Genomic DNA, 15,187 nt, shown 5'->3' on the forward strand with positions numbered 1-15,187 from the left:
CAGCCTCGGTTCTGCACTTTTCGCCACAGTATGTATACTGCTGTTCCAGTTCAAGTTTCTGGTCAAGGGCAACCCCAGATGTTGATAGTAGGGATTGCGATTGAATGTCAAAGAGAGATGGTTAGATTTGCTCTTGTTGGATGTGGTCATTGCCTGGCACTTGTGTGGCGTGAATGTTACTTGGCAGTTATCAGTCTAAGTTTTCATATTGTCCGGGTCTTTCTGCATTGGGCATAGACTGTTTCAGTATCAGGGGAGTCGCAATTTGGATTGGATTTGATTTATTGTCATGTGTTCCGAGATACAGTGACAAGTATTGTTCTGCGTACAGTCCAGACAGATCGTTCCATACATGAAAAAATATAGCACATCGGGAGTGTAGTACTGCTCAGTGGAGAAGATGTGTAAAGCGATCAGTTCAGTCCATAAGAGGGTCATTCAGGAGTCTCGTAACAAGCTGTTTTTGAACCTGTTGGTGCGTGTTCTCAGAATTCTGGATCTCCTGCCTGTTGGATGAGGTTGGAAGAGAGGATAACCTGAGTGGGATGGGTCTTTGATTATGCTGCCCGCTTTCTCAAGGCAGCGGGAGGAATAGACAGAGTCAATAGATGGGAGGCTCTTTCGCGTGGTGGACTGGGCTGCGTTCACGATTCTCTAGTTTCTTACGGTGTTGGGCCAAGCAGTTGCCATACCAGGCTGTGATGTAGCCAAATAGGATGCTTTCTTTGGTGCATCTGTAAAAACTGGTAAGAGTCAATGTGGGCATGCCAAATTTCCTTAGTTTCCTGAGGAAGTAGAATCATAGAATCATAGAATCATCGAATTTATAGTGCAGGGGCTGGTTTAGCACAGTGGGCTAAACAGCTGGCTTGTAATGCAGAACAAGGCCAGCAGCACGGTTCAATTCCCGTACCAGCCACCCCGAACAGGTGCCGGAATGTGACGACTAGGGGTTTTTCCACAGTATTGAAGCCTACTTGTGACAATAAACAATTATTATTATTAGAAGGAGGCCTCTTGGCCCATCGAGTCTGCACCGACCCATGAAAAGAGCACCCCACTTAAGCCCACCCTATCCCCATAACCCAACCCAATCCTTTTGGACACTAAGGGCAATTTATCATGGCCAAGCTAGCTAACGTGCACATCCTTGGACTGTGGGCGGAAACCGGAGCACCCGGAGGAAACCTATGCAGACACGGGGAGAGCATGCAGATTCCGCACAGACAGTGACCCAAGCCGGGAATCGAACCTGGGATGCTGGAGCTGTGAAGCAATTGTGCAAACCACTGTGCTACCATGCTGCCCCAATTATAGGCCCTGTTGTGCTTTCTTGGTCATAGCATCGACGTGGGTGGACCAGGACTGGGTGGAGGCGTTAACCTTGGGTAGGGTGCTCTTTCCAGGAGCCGGTGCAGACTCGATGGGCCGAATGGCCTCCTTCTGCACTGTAAATTCTATGATCTATGTCATCGGCCAGTCGTGATGAGTCAACCGTGTTCATGAAAATCCTTTGTATCAGCCGCAAATCCTTGCAGACCTGAGCACCTAACAGTGACGTTCTTTTGTCGTCCACGATCTCAAAACGTAGTCCTTTTGTGACTTTCTTATGAACTACTTGTAGGTGGCATGATCCCCTCGAGGTGATCTGGTTGCTGTTGTAGTCTGTTAACTTGCATGCAGCAGGTATCATCTCATATGTCCCTGGGATGAATGTGAGATCTTTGCTTGTCATCAAGTTTGCGGATGCTCCCGTGTCAAGCTTGAACGTAATTGGGGAGTTCTTCACTTGCACCTTGGCACTCCATTAGCTTGTGGATTCAACAGTATGCACGTATCGAGGCAATGTGGTCAGCTCATGCGGTTCCTCTGTGGCATTTATGATTCCAACACCGTAAGTGTTCTCCCAGGACTGGAACTCTTCGTGGTCGGAATAATTTTCTTCGGGTGTCCGAGTGTCCATTGCATCTACTGTGCGAACCTTGAAGTTTCCATGCCTTTGCATTGTAGAGTAATATTTGGCTGTGGACACACACTGGGAGGTAAAATGATTCACCTTGGAGCATTTTAGACACCTTTTTCCTTGTGCAGAACATTTCCCTTTTAAATGGGCGGTGCCACAGCGGTAGCACGTCATGACCTCCGTGACGTCACACGCCGGCAGCGATCGCGCATGCGCAACTCGCTCTTCAGGCTGGGGCCAGTATTTTGCATACTGCGCAGGCGCAGCTTCTTGTGCGCATGCTCAGATATGCCCTTATGGGCACCAGCCACCGGAAGAGAAGGCCTGTGAGGAGAGGCCACCATTCTTAGATCTTCTACCTCGTGGACGATTTTCTCCACTTTTTTTCAAGAAACTCCAGGTACTGCTGTTTTTTCTGCTCTTGCTGTAAACATTTTGCTATTGTGATATTTAATGTTAAATCATTTTGCCGCATTAATGATTCCCTTAAATTTTCGTCTGAAAGACCATAGATTAATTGATCTCTGATGATGTAGTCTGCTACATCAGCATAGTTGCAGCCTTGTGCTAGCAAGCGGAGATCTGTGACGAAATTGGAGATAGTGTCCCCATTTTTTTGGAATCTGTTACGCAGGTTAAATCGTTCCATGATTTCATTTGACTGTGACATACAGTGCTCATCAAATTTTGCCATTATCACTTGATATTTAGTTTTATCTTCAGTATGAACATACAGAAACGAGTTATAAATGTCTACCGCCTGCCGGCCTGCCGTTGAGAGTAATATTCCAATCTTTCTCTCGTCGGTGGCTGCATTTAGGTCCGTAGCTGCCATGTATATCTGAAGCTGCTGTTTATACATTTTCCAGTTACTATTTAAATTACCGTCAGTTTTCAGCAACTCTGGAAGTGGCGTGTGATCCATCGCTTCAGTAGGTTGTTTGGAATCAAAATGCTGCGAAGTCTTCCACAGTCGAGCGGCCAGCCCGTTGCTTTTGCTGGTTGCTTTGGTCCTTTCTGGTCTCTAACATAATCTATCTAGTGCTGTTCAATTAAAGCCACTCCTGTACCATGTTTTGTAACATGTAGAGATGGTAATCTGTGCTACTCAACTCAGTTACAGTAGACGCTCTGGAAGAAAGCTCAAAGTTGTCCAGAAGTTTGATAGAAGGTTTATTGAGTAACACAACTTAAATAACTGCGTGAGCTCTTACTTAAAGAACAGCACTAGTAAAAAGGTTACAACTTTTCTATGCTCTGCAACTAGGCCTGACCACACTAGCATCCCTGAGCTAAATTTCTGTTCCTCTTCTCCTCACAGTCACATAAGCCAAAGAGAGGGGGAGGGCTGTCTGCATCCCACTTTTATACATGCCAGTGCTGCCCCCTGGTGGTCTTTCCATTACCCATCAGCCCCTTCTACATACCCATGTAAGGATCACTATAGTTAATAGCCAGTGTTATAGCTGTACTGGTTGGCTTGGCTACCTGCGCCCCGCAGGTAGTTCTGTATTACAAGTCTGTAGAGCGATTCGTGGAATTTTGTCAGGGCCCATAGCCATTTCAGTATCTCATGCCTTCAGCCATTTCTTGATATCATATGGAGTGAATTGAATTGGCTGAAGACTGCCAACCATCAGGGGGAGGTTGAAATTGATCATCCACTCGGCCCTTCTAGCTGACTATAGTTTTGAATGCTTCAGCCTTGTCATTTGCACTGATGTTGAGGGTGGGGATATTTGTGGAAGATCCTTCTTCAGTCTAATTGTCTGCCACCATTAACGACTGGCTTTTGAGCATTGCGGTTATAAGGAATAGGAGTAGATCAGTGGCCCAATGAACTCAGCCACTGTACTAAAGTCCTTATGAGGAACAAGAGATGATCAATGACCCAATAAACCTATTCGATACAATCATGGTTGTTCTTCACCTGAACTCCACTTTTCAAGTCACTCACCATGTACTTTATTTCCCTGGATTTCCAAGAAGCGTTCAATAACATGGCACACAAAAGGTTAATACGCTAGATAAGGGCTTGTGGAGTTGGAGGCGATATATTAGCATGGATAAAGGATTGGTGAAAGACAGGAAATAGAGTAGGCATACAGTGGGTATTTTCAAATTGGCAGGCTGTGATTAGTAGAGTGCCGCAAATCAGTGCTGGGGCCTCAGCTATTTACAATCTATATCATTTACTTAGATGAAAATATAGTAATATTTCTAAGTTTGCTGATGATGCAAAGTTAGGTCGGAATTCACACAAGAAGGTGGACATAAACAGGCTGCAAAGAGATATAAGACAGATAAGTGAGTGGGCAACAAGGTAGCAGATGGATTATAAAGTGGGGAATTGTGACGTTGTTCACTTTGGTTATAAGAATGGAAAAGCAAAATATTATTTAAAAGGCATGAAACTTGTAAACGTTGATGTTAGAGAGATTTGGGTAGACTCATACAAGGAACACAAAAGGTTAGCATGTAAGCACAGCATTTAATTAGGAAGGCAAATGGCATGTTGATTTTCATTGCAAGGAGAGTATTAGAGTTGAAGAATAAAGAAGTCTTGCTACAGAAGTCCAGGGCTTTGCTGAGATTGCAATGACAATGTTGTGTGCAATTTTGGTCCCTTGGCTGAGAGAGTGACAGATGATTAGAGGTCGAGTAAATTGAGTCTATACTCTCTGGGGTTTAGCAGAGGGAGAAGTGATTCCTTTTGAAAGATTCAAGATGATGAAGGGGCTTGGAAAGATAGATAGTGAGACATTGTTTCCCATGTTTGGGAATCTAGAACAAGGGACCACAGTTTCAGGATAAAGGACAATCATTTAGGATTGTGGTGAGGGAAAAAAATCTTCATTCAAGGGTTATGACTCTTTGCCCCTGGGGTTATAGATGTGCCGTCAATTAATATATTTAAGGCCGAGATGGGCAGGATTGGTCTTGGAGAATCAAGGGATGTAGACAGGAAAGGAGTTGAAGCCCATGATCAGCCATGATCATATTGAATTGCAGTCATAGAATCCCTATTGTACTGAAGGAGATGATAAAACCATAAGACATAGAAGCAGAATTAGGTCACATGGCCCAACGAGTCTGCTCCGCCATTCAATTATGGCTGATATTTTTCTCGTCCCAATTCTCCTGCCTTCTTCCCATGACCCCTGATCCCCTAATTAATCAAGAACATATCTATCTCTGTCTTAAAGGCACTCCGTGATTAGGTCTCCACAGCTTTCTGCGACACAGAGTTCCACAGGTTCACTGCCCTCTGGCTGAAGAAATTCCTCCTCATCTCTGTTTTAGAGGGTGGTCCCTTTAGTCTGAGATTATGTCCTCTGCTTCTAGTTTTTCCTACAAGTGGAAATATCCTCTCCACATCCACTCTATCCAACCTCGCAGTTTCTTGTCAGTTTCAATAAGATCCCCTGTCATCCAAACTCCAACGAGTACAGACCCAGAGACCTCAACCGTTCCTCATCCGACAAGCTCTTCATTCCAGGGATCATTCTTGTGAACCTCCTCTGGACCCTTTCCAAGGCCAGCACATCCTTCCTTAGATACGGGGCCCAAAACTGCTCACAATACTCCAAATGGGGTCTGACCACAGCCATATACAGCCTCGGAAGTACATCTCTGGTCTTGTATTCTAGCCCTCTTGACATGAATGCTGACATTGCATTTGCCTTCCTAACTGCCGACTAAACCTGCATGTCAACCTAAGAGAATTGTGAACAAGGACTCCCAAGTCCCTTTGTGCTTCTGATTTACTAGCATCTCCCCATTTAGAAAATACTCTCTGCCTCCATGTCTCCTTCCAAAGTGCATAACCTCACACCATTCTGCACTGTATTCCACCAACACTTCTTTGCCCACTATCCTAGCCTGCCCAAGTCCTTATGCAGCCTTCCAGCTTCTTCAATACTACCTGCCCCTCTGCAAATCTTTGTATCATCTGCAAACTTAGCAACAGTGCCTTCAGTTCCTTCTTCCAGATCATCAATGTATATTGTGAAAAGTTGGGGTCCCAGCACCGACCCCTGAGGCACACCACTAGTCACCGGCTGCCATCCTGAAAAAGACCCGTTTATCCTCACTCTCTGCCTTCTGCCAGTCAGTCAATCTTCTATCCATGCCAGGATCTTAATTTGGGCTCTTAATTTATTTAACAGTCTCCTGTGCGGCACCTTGTCAAAGGCCTTCTGGAAATCTAAATAAATCACGTCCACTGGTTCTCCTTTTTCTAACTTCCTTGTTACCTTCTCAAAGAACTCTAACAGATTTGTCAGACACGACCTCCCTTTGACAAAGCCATGCTGTCTCAGTCCTATTTTACCCTGCACTTCTAAGTACTTTGCGTTCTCATCTTTAATAACAGACTCGAAAATCTTACCAATGACCGAAGTCAGGCTAACCGGCCTATAATTTCCCATCTTCTGCCTCCCTCCCTTTTTAAACAGTGATGTTGCATTAGCCACTTTCCAGTCCTCTGGGACCCTTCCTGCCTCCAGTGATTCCTGGAAGATCATCACTAATGCCTCCACAATTCCCTCAGCTATCTCTTTTAGGACCCTGGGGTTAGTCCATCCGGTCCAGGTGACTTATCCACCTTCAGACCTTTCAACTTCCCCAGAACCTTCTCCTTAGTAATGGTCACTGCACTGACCTCTGCCCCCTGGTTCTCCTGGAGCTCTGGCATCCCACTGGTGTCTTCCACCGTGAAGACTGATGCAAAGTAATTATTCAGTTTGTCTGCCATTTCTTTGTTTCCTATTATTACTTCTCCAGCCACATTTTCCAGTGGTCCAATGTCTATTTTTGCCTCTCTCTTACCTTTTATATATTGAAAAATATATTGAAAAAATCTCTTCCTATCTTCTTTTATATTATTAGCTAGCTTGCACTCATACTTCATCTTCTCCCCCTTATTGCAATTCAATTTGTTCTTCTGACAAAGCTCTTTTATTCTGATTGATTTTCAAATCAACCAATTGTGCTTGGTTCTGATAGACAGCCTGTTTCCTGCCATTCATTTTCATCTCTACTGAGGGAGGGCAGCTTCCATTTTAACTGTAGCTAATTAGTGGGGAACTATAAAAAAGCACAATGATTTTCTATTTGGCACAAAAAAGGTTTATTTTAATTTTCTTTCTGTATCTGATTGCACGTTGTGTTTCTTGAGATAGGGGAATGAATGCTGTTGGTATTGGAAGGTGGGAATGTAGAAAGGGACACAAACCATTAAATGCTCTGCCGTTATTGTCTAACTGTGAATTTTTTCTCAAAACTTTCAAATGATGACCAGAGCTATTCAATGTCAGGACAAACTCACAAAAGGGGTTTTATATTATAAGCCATCGATCAGACATTTTTGTACAAATCCAGCCAAAATCCATTAGATCCACTCAAGAAACTAGAAATCAATTTGTTGAATCCTAATGGACAACTGTACAACAGTGAACGGATAGAATCAGCCATTAAATGTGCTCGGGTAGCAACAATGTAGATTTTTAAAAACAGTTCATTCAATAAGTTCTGTTCGAATCAAAATCAATTTTTACAATTACATTTGGCAGTAAAATCAAAACGAGAAGAACATATTTCCATTGAATTTAGTACTGCTTTGAAGTTTTCATTTCTCAACACATTTTGTAAGATACAACAGCTGATAATGTTGATGATTGGCGGTAATGTCACAGAATTGATGTTAAGAATATATAGCTAAGCTGCATTATTCTCTGCTTTTTTGATCTCCTCCTCCTATTTTGTTACTCTGACATAGCCCAATACTTGTTTCACAATTTCTATCATTCCTTAGCAAACAGCAGAGGGTAGGATGACAGGCTTTGTGATTCCAGGACTGAGGTTGTGCTGTTCTTCAAATTCGATTTCCAGAAGGCCTTTGACAAGCTGCCGCATAGGAGCATGTTTTAAATAAGTTAAGAGCTCATGGTGTTCAGGGTAAGATCCTGGCATAGATAGATGATTGGCTGACTGGCAGAAGGCAGAGAGTTGGGAAAAAGGGGTATTTTTCAGGATGGCAGCCGGCGACTAGTGGTGTGCCTCAGGGGTCTGTGCTGGACCACAACCTTTTACAATATACATTAATGATCTGGAAGAAGGTACTGAAGGCACTGTTGCTAAGTTTGCAGATGTTACAAAGATCTATAAAGGGACAGGTAGTATTGAGGAAGCAAGGGGGCTGCAGAAGGACTTGGACAGGCTAGGAGAGTGGGCAATGAAGTGGCAAATGAAATACAATATGAAAAAGTGTGAGGTTATGTACTTTGGAAGGAGCAATTTAGGCATAGACTATTTTCTAAATGAGGAACTGCTTAGGAAATCAGGAGCACAAAGGAACTTGGGAGTCCTTGTTCATGATTCTGTTAAGGTTAATGTGCAGGCTCTGTCGCAGTTAAGAAGGGATATGCAATGTTAGCATTCGTGTGAAGAGGGCGAGAATACAAGACCAGGGATGTACTTCTGAGGCTGTATAAGGCTCTGGTCAGACCCCATTTGGAGTATTGTTTGCAGTTTTGGGGCCCGTATCTAATTAGAATGTATAGCCCACCTAACCTGCACATCTTTAGACTGTGGGAGGAAACCAGAGCACTCAGAGGAAACCCAAGCAGACACGGGGGGAATGTGTAAACTCTACATGGACAGTCACCCAAGGTCGGAATTGCACCTGGGTCCCTGGTGCTGTGAGGCAGCAGTGCTAACCTCTGTGCCCCCGTGCTGCCCAGGCTGCTGTTTGGGATAACATCAGCACTGGCTCTCTTCCAATGATCTATTGATCAGATCTTGAGTGGGCTATTGGGTGTGCAATGCTACCTGGGTGCCATTTTGATTACAGTTTAAACAATGTAGAGCATGTAAAGAACAGAGAAGCTACTCTTGCAAGGTTGCAACTACATAATCTTAGGGTTAAGAAAGAGAATTGCACATTTAAAAAATCCTCTATTTACTATATTGGACAAATCATCGACCACCTTGGTCTTCATAAAGAACCTCAGAAGATGTCAGAGATCCTGGATGTTCCACGATTGCAGAACATTGACTCAGTTAAGACCGTTTCTGAGGATTATGAAATTACTATGGAAAGTTTGTACCACACTTAGCAACAAGTTCATGGTGAAGTGACTTTGTATTGTCTTGTAACAAGCCAGCTTGGCTCTAGTCAAAAGATTGGGAGGATGCTTACCAAAATGTCAGCAAAATAATAATAATAATCGCTTATTGTCACAAGTAGGCTTCAATGAAGTTACTGTGAAAAGCCCCTCATCGCCACATTCAGGCACCTGTTCGGGGAGGCCGGTACGGGAATTGAACCCGTGCTGCGGCTTTGTTCTGCATAACAAGCCAGCAGTTTAGCTCACTGTGCTAAACCAGCCCCTGGATTATTACAGGGATTGGAGTAATTGATCCATTATAACCCAAAACTGAAGCTGAAGCTTGCTTGTGATGCATCACCCTATGGGGTTGGAACAGTTGTCTTGAATGTAATGCCTTCAGGCAAAGAGCGACAAATAGCATTTGCTTCCAGGATATTGATCAGTGCTCAATCCAACTCTGCTCAAGGAAAGAGCTGAGAAAGAAGCTTTTTTTTTAGAATACATTAGAACAGTACAGCACAGAACAGGCCCTTCGGCCCTCGATGTTGTGCCGAACAATGATCACCCTATTTAAACCCACGTAACCCGTATCCCAACAATCCCCCCATTAACCTTACACTACGGGCAATTTAGCATGGCCAATCCACCTAACCCGCACATCTTTGGACTGTGGGAGGAAACCGGAGCACCCGGAGGAAACCCACGCACACACGGGGAGGTCGTGCAGACTCCACACAGACAGTGACCCAGCCGGGAATGGAACCTGGGACCCTGGAGCTGTGAAGCATTGATGCTAACCACCATGCTACCGTGAGCTCTCAGCATTATTTTTGGTATTCGAAGATTCCACCATTATTTATTTGGCTGCCTATTAGTGACTGGCCACTGTCCCTTAACAATTGTCCTCTGCATAAGGGGGTCCCTTTGCTTGCTGCTCATCTTGTCGGCACATGCTTATGTCATTGAATAACAGGGGCGCGATTCTCCGCACCCGCGACTTTTGCAACGGCTCGACACGGCCCAGTTCCCGACGTATTCACGTCCGGGAAATGGGCTAGGAACGGGGCCGCGTCAATCACGTGCGCGATGACGCTGGAACGCGGCGACGACACAAACACGCCCACGTGACGCCGCCCGACGCCGTAAAGAGGCGTGGGCGAGCACAGAAACTAGGCCAGGATGTCGGAGCTCAGGAGAGCAGCCCCGCGATTCGTGGAGGCTGACGTGGAGACGCTGCTCGAATCAATCGAGCAGAGGAGGGGCATCATCTGCCCGCGTAGAGGGCATCGCCACCCTGCCAGCGTGGTACGCCAGGCCTGGCGTGAGGTGGCTGCTGCCGTCAGTGCTGTGGGGCAGACCCCTCGCTCTGCAGAGCAATGTCGGAAGAAGATGCACGACCTCAGGTCTTATTACACCTTGACCCCCCAAACCGTGCCAGTATCTGAACGGACTGCTGATACCTGCCATATTGTAATGATCTACCTATGCCCCCTCCCCCAACAGGACAAGACCGCTCACAACACTCGTGAGCGGAACAAGACTGGAGGGGGTTCGCCCATCCTGCACCCCCTCACCACGTTTGAGCAGAGGGCACTGGACCTTGTTGGGGGATCTGCCACCCGGGAGATCGCGCAATGCGAGGTTGGCGGAGCTGCAACAAGTGAGACAACCCTGCATGACAAACACCCCCCTCCCCCATCCTCTGTCCCTTCACACCCTGCCCACTGGGACACCTCCCCCATCCTCTGTCCCTTCACACCCTGCCCAATTGGACACCTCCCCCATCCTCTGTCCCTTCACACCCTGCCCACTGGGACCGTCCAGCGCCCGGCCGAGCTTATCTAAATAACCCGTTTCATTCTCTTTCCTAGGACGTGATGCCGAACGACTAGGGCTGTCTGCCTCCAGGCGGACACAGGCATCTGCCCCCCACCTCACCCAGGGCCGCACGACAGAGGGTGCCCGATCAGCGGGGAGTCCCATCCTCCCCAACCGAACCTGTGGAGCAGGACGCCCAGAGGGCGGCGAGAGAGCAAGAGAGAGAAATGGCCCGCGAACGCCCTGTGGCCAATCAGCGGGCCGATGACATAGAGGAGACGACCTCGAGCTTGTGGCACAGCTATCTCCCACACCATCCACCATCCCAGAGACACTCACCCCGGTTGGCCTATTTAGTGATGAGGCTCCTGGGTCACAGTCTGTGTCGCACATCACAGCTGAGCAGGTACAGCAGGTGGAGGTCGGAGCAGCCAAGGGCCCGGACTGGCGGAGGGCAGGCCAGGCCCAGCATGCAGCTGGCTCCCAGGCGTTTTCCGAGTTCCTGGACTTTCTCAACCCACCCGCACAGCCGATGCATCAAGAAACCCAGGGACACAATGACGGGATGAGGGCTGTCTTCCAGACTCTGCAGACGCTGTTAGAGGAGTCGAACCGCGTCCACGAGCAGGGAGTGATGCCGCTAATGACAGCAACCCAGGCCAACACCGCACGGGTGGCATCCGCGGTGGAGGCAATGGGTCAGGTTATGCAAGGCGTTGGGCTTAATGTACACGCGTCATCCTCGGCCCTGGACAGGGTTGCCCTCTCACAGGCAGCAATGCGCCAGAGCTAACACGACATTGCCGGCGCGCTGCGGGCCTTGGCCGAGTCTCAGCAGGTCATGGCCCAGTCGCAGCACGCCATGGCACAGTCCCAGCAGTCGATGGCACAGTCCCAGCAGTCGATGGCACAGTCCCAGCAGTCAGTCGCGGAGAGCATCAACCGCCTGACACGTGCTGGATGGCGTCGTGCACTCACAGGTTGAGATCGCACAGTCCCTGGCGGGAATGTCTAACTCTCTGGACTCCGTCTCTGCAAACCTTCGGATCCTGGTGGATACCGTTGCAGGCCTCCAGGACTGGCAGCGCAAGGTGTCGGTGGCACGACGGGACACCTCTCCGCTCGCACCTCTGTCCCAAAGTGAGGCCCGGGGGCCACCGGGCTCCCCGAGGGAGGAGGAGGTTTCGGGGCCCGTCCCATTAACTCCATTACGGGACGTCCCGGAATTCTCGGCCTCCCCCCGTCCTATCCGTGGTGCATCGGGTGGGCAGCAGGCAGAGCAGGGTAGCACAACATCACCCGAGACGCCCGCAGAGCAGCCTGGCCCATCAAGGCCAGGCCGCCACAGGAAACGCTTGCCGAAGGAGAAACAAGTTGAAGGGGGCGATTTGCAGTAGTCCTCCTCCACTCCTGCTGTATCATCTGGGGAATCACTTAGACGTAGTGGTAGGGCCCATAAGGCAACAAAGAGAGACACTGAATAAGTTGGCACGGGTGAAGGGCACAGTTTAGTTGTAGGGGCTAGGGCACCTGTAAATTATTGTTCACATTAAACGCACTGTTCCACCTTACTTGTAATACCATTTCTTCACCCAAAGAGTGGTGAGCCTGTGGAATTCATTACCACAGAAAGTAGTTGATGCTAAAACATTGAATATATTCAAGAGGTGGCTAGATATGGCACTTGAGGCAAATGGGATCAAAGGTTATGGGGAGAAAGCAGGATTAGGTTATTGAGTTGGATGATCAGCCATGATCGTGATAAATGGCGGAGCAGGCTCCTATCTTCTATGTATATCCGTAACATAACAATGTTACTTACGTCATAACGTGATGGACCTGTGTTAAAGTGTTTGATTAAGTAAAATTCCAAGGACACTAAAGGAGTAAAGAGGGAGGGGTGTTATGAATCAGAATAACACTATTCGCTGATGTAATGTCACGTGTTACACCGTGACGTCATTGGAGCATTTTGCGGGCTTTTGTGGAGTTCACTATTCTACCCTGTTTGAACAGCACCTTGTAAATCAACCTCTTGCACCAATTTATACGAACTCGACATATGCCACCTCTCATTCTTTCTCTTTGCTACGACAATATCGAATATAACAGAAAATAAGTGTGTTAAAATAAATATTCAAAATACTTTCGAGAAACAGTAATAGGTTTCTTAATTTGTTTTATTCCATCGTCTAAGTTTTATTAATGCAATATTTTTTGTTGAGACTTTGAATCTCAGTACTCAATGTGATCAATGGAAGAAATGGCCAAGTACAATACATGAGAATTAGAGGATTGGTGTTAATTGGAATGGCTAAAAGCACCATTCACCCAGATATTGATTTTAATGAAAGATCTGATGCTTTATTGGATTGGTTTAGTCCTTATTTTCTCTCAGTTAGCACAACATGAATTATTTGTCAATTTAGCAAACATGCACTCTGTAGAAGAATAAGTCATAGTTGTATGAAGTGGTTTTGGCATGTCAAAATGAATGCAGGTTTGAGTTTATATTGACATTAACTATGATGAAATAAAATGAAAAATGTAATGATATGAATAGATTTAGGGTAATAATTACCAGCTTTGTTCTTAATACCCCCATGTGGCCTGTGGCAATGGTAAATGTTTAAAAACTTGCCACAAATATTGGTGTTGGTCAATTTGTTGATTTTCCATACATCACCTGGGCGTACCTGTTAAAGCCATCATACTCATAAGACGTAGGAACAGAAGTAGACCATTCAATGAGATCCTGGCTGAACTGATACGATAACCTTCAACTCCACTTCCCCGCTTTATCCCCATAATCCATGATTCCCTTACTTATTAAAAAGCTTTCTTTCTCAGCCTTGAACATACTAACGACCCAGTCACAACAGCCCTCTGTCGTAAAGAATTCTACGGGTTCATCTCTGTCTTAAATAGAAATTCCTCCTATCCTCTGTCTTAAATTTAATTAAAATCAAATTGTCAAACCTAAAATCTTAGTAATAAACTTCATTGTCCTGATGGATAATTGATTATTTATTGAATTTTATTTAGATCAAATCCTGAATTTAAAAAGTCATAATTTTATTGACAAATTTAGCATTTTCCCTGCTGAAGCAATCAAATATCCGGATGCACATTAAGCATTAGGAAGGTGAGAAAGCTGAGCAGAAACTTTTTGCCAAAAATAAACTATTGTAGAATAAACTACAAAGATATTGCCATTGAGGCAAATATTATCATAGATCAGAAAATAATCATTGGGATTATGGAGTAATAAAGGAATTGTGAAATGCAGGTGAGATTGAGATCTGTCATAAAGCAAGAGGTTTATTCAAAAAAACAGTCTTGTTTTCCTGTTCCTAAATGTTTTCACGTTCTGTTACTATTCTGTACAATTCTACCAATGTGTAGTGACTGTGAACCTTGCTAGTTTACATATTAAGTGGAGTCGTTCATCTGAAAAGAGAAGCCTCCCAGTGTTGGCCATTAAACCGAGCGTGTAAGTTAGAGGATATATGTTCCAGCTTTGAACATGAGGTTTTAATTAGTTATCCTTCATTTGTCCGAATGAATAATACACATTGCCAGCTCCAGGGAATTAGTGTGAAAGTCTTCCACTAAATTGCCTGTTAAATATTTTGACAGTCTTGCAAATTGACAGCATACTCGTATTAAGCTGCCATATTTTGTGGTGGTGAAGGCAGCCCACCATTAGCCAGCGGCAACATCTTCCGATCCCGCCGCTGTGAATGGGGTTTCCCAGTGCATGCACCACCTTGCTGCCAGAAAACCCAGCGGGGGTTTGCTGCCAGCAGTACCAGCCGGAAAATTCCGGCGATAGAATCTCGACAATCAAGAACATTAAAATTGGTATCTTCAAATTGATACAGACCAGCTAGCAGAAAAAGTAGCAGTGGCCCTAATATTGAGTGCACCTGTCATATTGATTGTTTTTGTTTGCCAAAATGTGGATTGGTCTGAGCTGTTAAACTACCACTTACCTTCCTTAATTTGCATAATCTTTAATGTGTTCATAAACACATTTTGTTGACACCAAAATCTAACTAATACATAATTCAGATTTTGTAGGAATGACATTTCATTAGCACAGCCACATTGACATTTCTGTGTACTCCCAATATAAAAGAAAAGCTTTGTCCAAAACCTAGAGTTGTCTCCGTCTGTGTTTTCATTTGCAGCTGTAATCAAAGGACTTAACTCGTGCCACATAATTTAGTTGAGGTCTGTTATATGTAATGACCAAAGCACTTGATTAGGCAAGTTATATATATTCTGTGTA

At 45.5% G+C, this 15,187-nt stretch overlaps 1 protein-coding gene across 7 annotated transcripts in view; it reads left to right on the forward strand.

Moving 5' to 3' along the window:
- The window catches only part of atp8a2 (ATPase phospholipid transporting 8A2), a 792,435-nt gene that overhangs the window by 263,057 nt on the left and 514,191 nt on the right, over nucleotides 1-15,187 (forward strand). The window lies entirely within an intron of this gene.

Source organism: Scyliorhinus canicula, chromosome 14, assembly GCF_902713615.1.
Source record: "Scyliorhinus canicula chromosome 14, sScyCan1.1, whole genome shotgun sequence".
Lineage (NCBI taxonomy): Eukaryota > Metazoa > Chordata > Chondrichthyes > Carcharhiniformes > Scyliorhinidae > Scyliorhinus > Scyliorhinus canicula.